The following is a 6,132-nucleotide window of genomic DNA, read 5'->3' as shown; positions in this document are numbered from 1 at the left end:
GTCTCGCCCTGTCACCCAGGCTGGCGTGCAGTGGCAAGATCTCCGATCACTGCAGCCTCCATCTCCCGAAATTCAAGCGGTTCTCCTGCCTCAGCCTCCCGAGTAGCTGGGATTACAGGCGCCCACCATGCCTGGCTAATTTGTATTTTTAGTAGAGACTGGGTTTTGCCATGTTGGCCAGGCTGGTCTCGAACTCCTGACCTCAAGTGATCCGCCCGCCTCGGCCTCCCAAAGTGCCAGGATGACAGGCGTGAGCCACCGTGGCTGGCCTAAAAAAATGTTTTTTTACAATTATATTTGAACAGGTATTACATGTACATACACAATTCAAGCCTCTCTGGCTGTATACAATAAAATTAAGTCTCCACCTCTGGTTCCCATTTTCGTTTCCCAAAGCACTGGTTCCTGGTTTCCTTCTGGAGCTGCTGTTATAATAAAGCATTGGAGTTAAGAGCATGTGTTGAGTTCATATAAATAGTGGCTGACCTTGACCAAGTGACTTAATACTCTCTACTTCTACGTCCCTGTTTGTGAATTGGGTGTGGTATAACCTTACAACATTGCTGCCAGCATTAAATGGGTGAGAGTGCATAGAACAGTGCCTATTGCCTAATAGTACTGTGTGTTGTCACTGTGTATTATTTTGTGATCTACCATGATGATAGTTGTAGATTCTGAGCAGCCTTCTCCCCTCCAGGTCTCATCCGTACTCTCACTGTCCCAGTACCAGTACCAGGTGGAGCCACCTCTCCAGGCTGCCACAGGTAGAAACACCAGTCACCCAGACTGACTTGAGTCCACTGTTGATAGATTCTGGGGAGAGATTCTGGGTGTTTGACAAAGATACACATGACAGGCCATCTCTGTATTATGTCTAGCAGTGTCCAATTTTACTTCTTCGGCTCAGGCCATATCTGAATTTCTCAACCCCAGATCACTCACGATTGCCAGTTTCACATCAGGGCAACCCTCAGAGGTAGAATTTATTTACTTACTTATTTATTTATTTATTTATTTTTTAAATATGCTTTTATTTTTCCATGATTACAAACACAACTGAATATCAAATGCACAAAGTAAGAATTATACAGGGAAAAAAAATCAGATACGTTCATAGATACATCACCTTTTCAAGGCTATTTCCATCCAGAATAACCTTGGTTTGCCAGGGCCAATAGAAAGAAGTCACAAAATCGCCTTTAGTCAAATTTGTGTGTTTGCTTTCTTCTATAATTCCAATACCTCCTCCATCAACAACTTGAGATAGCTGCCAAGGTGTTATATAATCAGTGGCAGTGTCTTCATTCATTCTACAACGAAGGCTGTCACTTCACACTTGGAAGGTTGCACAGCGGCCAGGCAGAGGCGCTCCTCACGTCCCAGACGGGGCGGCTGGGCAGAGGCGCTCCTTACTTCCCAGATGGGGCGGCCGGACAGAGGTGCTCTTCACATTCCAGACGATGGGCGGCCGGGCAGAGACGCTCCTCACTTCCTAGACGGGGTGGCGGCCGGGCAGAGGCTGTAATCTTAGCACTTTGGGAGGCCAAGGCAGGCGGCTGGGAGGTGGAGGTTGTAGCGAGCCGCGATCACGCCACTGCACTCCAGCCTAGGCAACATTGAGAATTGAGTGAGCGAGACTCCGTCTGTAATCCCAGCACTTCGAGAGGCCGAGGCGGGCAGATCACTCGAGGTCAGGAGTTGGAGACCAGCCTGGCCAACACGGCGAAACCCCGTCTCCACCAAAAATACAAAATCCAGCCAGGCGTGGTGGTGTGCGCCTGCAATCCCAGGCACTCGGCAGGCCGAGGCAGGAGAATCCCGGGAGCCCGAGCAGGGAGGTTGCAGTGAGCCGAGATTATGCCGCCACACTGCAGCCTGGGCAACAGGGAGACCGTGGAAAGAAAGAAAGAAAGAAAGAAAAAGGAAGGAAGGAAGCAAGGAAGGAAGGAAGGAAGCAAGGAAGGAAGGAAGGAGGCAGGCAGGCAGGGAGGGAGGGAGGGAAAGGAAGGAAGGGAATTTTCTTAAAAGAGGGAAAGAAGAGGCCTGGCATTGACCTTGCACCCACTGTGTACCAGGTTGTGTGTTCTCTGCTTTACATACATCACTATAACCTTCTCCCCTAATTTGTTTAACAGATGTTGGCCCACGCAGTCACTCACGCTTGTAATCCCAGCACTTTGGGAGGCCGAGGCAGGTAAATCACCTGAGTTCAGGAGTTTCAAGACCAGTCTGGCCAACATAGCGAAACCCCATCTCTACTAAAAATACAAAAATTAGCCGGGTGTGGTGGCATGCGCCTGTAATGCCAGCTGCTGGGGAGGCTGAGGCACGAGAATCACTTGAACCCGGGAGGTGGAGGTTGCAGTGAGCTGATATCGCACCACCGCACTCCAGCCTGGGTGACAGAGTGAGACTCTGTCTCAAAAAAAAAAAAAAAACCAGATGTAGACAAATGAGCCTGGAAGAGAGAAGGGCCTTACCGAAGTCCCCATAGCCAGGAAGCAGCAGGGCCTGGATTCAAACCCGAGCCTGTCTCACTCCAGAGCAAGTCTACACTTATTCCCTGGCACTGGGGAGCCAGCCTGGTGATGAGTCAGCAGTACGGTCAGGCACCCAGTGAGCTGCCTTTTGTATTAGTGGCGTGGTATGCTGTTCTGGAGATATATCATACTTTAACACTTTCTCTATTGATGAGCATTTAGACTGTTGCTGAAATTCTGCTCTTACAAACATTTACTGCTGGGGTTTGTGTGTGTGTTTTCGTTTTCTAATTTTTTCTTTTTCAGACATGGTCTTGCTGTCTCGCCCAGGCTGGAGTCCTGTGATACAATTGTGGCTCACTGCAGCCTCAACCTCCTGGGCTTAAGCAATCCTCCTACTTCAGCCTGAGGAGTAGCTGGGACCACAGGCATGTACTACCACACCCAGCTAATTTTCTATTTTTTGTAGAGACGGGGTTTCACTGTGTTGCCCAGGCTGTCTCAAACTCCTGGCTCAAGCAGTCCTCCTGCCTCAGCCTCCCAAAGTGCTGAGATTATGCTACAGTTAATATCCTTGTACACATGACTACATGTATATGTTAGGATTGTCAGCAGACTATCTCATTTGAAGTGCCAAGTAGAATTGCTGGGTCAAAGGGTATGCGCATTGGGAATTTTGAGAGGCATTGCCAAATGATCTGTTCATGCCTTTATTTTTTGTTTTTGAGACAGGGTCTCCCTCTGTCATCTGGGCTGGAGTACAGTGGCACGATCATAGCTCACTGCAGCCTCAGCTTCCCAGGTTCAAGCAATTCTCCTGTTTCAGCCTCCCGAGTAGCTGAGACTACAGGCATGTGCCACCACACCCGGCTAATTTTTGTATTTCTTGTAGAGACAGAGCTTCACCATGTTGCCGAGGCTGGGCTCAAGCAATCTTTCCACCTCAGCTTCCCAAAGTGCTGGTACTACAGGTGTGAGCCACTGCACCTGGCCCTGTTCATCTCTTTTTCACTTCTCTGTTCGTTTCTTTCATTTATATGTTGAATGAATTATGGAACTCTAGTCATCTGCCAGGCACAGCCGTAGGCTGGAGATCCTGTAGTGAGTAGGAAGAGCACCTGCCCTTTGGGAGCAGATATTCTAGTGGGGCAGATGACATCAGATAAAGGATGCTTGGAAGAAAAGTAAATTGGGAGTGAGGATTGGGAAGACATTGCAAAGGATACAAAATTTCATTTAGACAGGAGGAATAAATTCAAGAGATCCAGTCCACAACATGGTAACTATAGTTAGTAACAATGTATACTTGAAAATTACTAAGAGGATAAATTTTCAGTTTCCTCACCACAAAAATGATAAATATGTGAAAGAATGCGTATGTTAATTAGCTTGATTTAGCCATTGTACAGTGTATAAATATACAAAACATGTTGTACACCATAAATATATACAATTTTTATTTTTTAATTAAAAATAAAGTCAGGTGCTGGGCACGGTGGCTCACGCCTGTAATCCCAGAACTTTAGGAGGCCGAGGCGGGCGGATTATTAGGTCAGGAGATCGAGACCATCCTGGCTAGCATGATGGAACCTCATCTCTACTAAAAATACAAAAAATTAGCCAAGCGTCGTGGCAGGCGCCTGTAGTCCCAGCTACTCCGGAGGCTGAGGCAGGAGAATGGCGTGAACCCGGGAGGTGGAGCTTGCAGTGAGCCAAGATCGCACCACTGCACTCCAGCCTGGGCAACAGAGCGAGACTCCGTCTCAAAAAAAAAAAAAAAAAAAAAAGTCAGGTTACAGGAATTGAGAGTGATAGAGGTCACAGAGAGTGACAGGTGGCCAGGGAAGGTCGCTTTGAGGGGGTGACATTTGATCAGAGGCCTGAATGCAGTTAAGGAAGGTCAGGAAATGAGCCATCTAAAGATGCTGAAGAACGGCCAGTAAAAGACCCCAAAGTGGGAGTGGGCCTGGCTGTCCAAGGATGGTCAAGGTGGCCAGAGTGGCTGAAACAGAGCAAGGGAGGGACAGAAGGGCAGGATTATTTAGAGACGGAGCTGTAGACAGGACCAGTTTACATAAAGTCTTATAGGCCATGGTAAGCATTTGGAATTTACTTCCAAATGTAACAAAGCCATTGCAGGGCTGCAAACAAGCACCGGCTTGTTCCAATGAATGTTTACAAAGACTTCTCCAGTGAACAACAAAAATTAACAGTGATTGCCTATAGGGATGAGGGTTATAGACAGATGTGGGTCAGGGCTATGGGGACTTAAAAAGCGTTGTTTTTTTAAACCACATAATTATTAGCTATGTGCAAAAATGTTCAATGAAAACAGTGCTGGTTGCTGTGAGAATGGCCTGCAGGGGCGGAAGCAGGAGATGAGAAAGCTGGTGTCCTTGCCTGGGCGAGAAAGGATAGTGGTTCTGGAAGAGGGTGGTGCTGATAAATGAGTTGAGAAGGGTCAGGAACTGGGATCTGTTTTGAAGGTAGCGCCAAGAAATTAAACGTGGGGTGTGAGAGGAAGCATGAATCAGAGATGACTTAAAAGTCATCCTAGAGATCTGTTGTACAACAGGGTGACTCTAATTCATAACGATGTGTTATATACTTGAAACTTACTAAAATAATAGATTTTAAGTTTTCTCACACCACAAAAAAAATACGTGAAATAATGCATATGTTAATTAGCTTGATTTAGCCATTCCACAGTGTGTACATATATTAAGACATCATGTTATTTGCAGCATTACAAAAAGTTCTAGAGGTTTTGGGCCTGGCCAACTGCCTGAAGACTGAGGCTCTTTTTTTTTTTTTTTTTTTTTTTTGAGATGATATCTTGCTCTGTCGGCCAGGCTGGAGTATGGTGGCGTGATCTCGGCTCACTGCAAGCTCTGCATCCTGGGTTCACGCCATTCTCCTGCCTCAGCCTCTCGAGTAGCTGAGACTACAGGCGCCCACCACCACGCCCGGCTAATTTTTTTGTATTTTTAGTAGAGTCGGGGTTTCACCATGTTAGCCAGGATGGTCTCGATCTCCTGACCTCGTGATCCACCCGCTTCGGCCTCCCAAAGTGCTGGGATTACAGGCATGAGCCACCACACCCGGCCTAAGACTGTGGCTTTTTACTGGGATGAGGAAAAATACTTTTGATGGGAAATCAACAAGCTTTGAAATTCTTAACTTTGAGATGCACATTGGTCATCAAATAAGTGGTTGGAGTTAGGGGAAAAAGCCAGGGTTTGTAGATAAAGACTTTCTGACTTTTCATTACAGAATTTACTTTAATTAATTAATTTATTTTGAGACAAAGTCTTGCACTGTCACCCAGGCTGGAATGCAACGGCACGATCTTGGCTCCCTGCAACCTCCACCTCCCGAGCTCAAGCAATCCTCCTGCCTCAGCCTCCCAAGTAGCTGGGACCACATATGCTCTAGCACACTCGGCTAATTTTTTAGAGATGAGGGTTCACTATGCTGCCTAGGCTAGTATCGAACCCCTGGGTTCAAGCAATCCACCCCTCTCAGCATCCCAAAGGCTGGGATTACAGTCACTACAGAATTTTAAAAATACGCACAAAGATATTATGGTATGAAGAGACTCCCACATACCCATCGCCCAATATTGACCGACATCTGCATTTTTCTTGTCTTA

General features: G+C 46.8%; 2 protein-coding genes across 2 annotated transcripts in view; one reads left to right on the top strand and one right to left on the bottom strand.

Annotated features, from left to right (window-relative positions):
• ZNF404 (zinc finger protein 404) overlaps positions 1–6,132 on the bottom strand; it is a 177,136-nt gene that overhangs the window by 54,673 nt on the left and 116,331 nt on the right. The gene's annotated exons all lie outside the window — the stretch shown is intronic.
• The window catches only part of ZNF283 (zinc finger protein 283), a 104,390-nt gene that overhangs the window by 1,007 nt on the left and 97,251 nt on the right, over positions 1–6,132 (top strand). The window lies entirely within an intron of this gene.

Source organism: Symphalangus syndactylus, chromosome 17 (assembly GCF_028878055.3).
Source record: "Symphalangus syndactylus isolate Jambi chromosome 17, NHGRI_mSymSyn1-v2.1_pri, whole genome shotgun sequence".
NCBI lineage: Eukaryota > Metazoa > Chordata > Mammalia > Primates > Hylobatidae > Symphalangus > Symphalangus syndactylus.
Note: the sequence above shows the minus strand (reverse complement) of the source record. Positions and strands in the feature narration are given on the sequence as shown.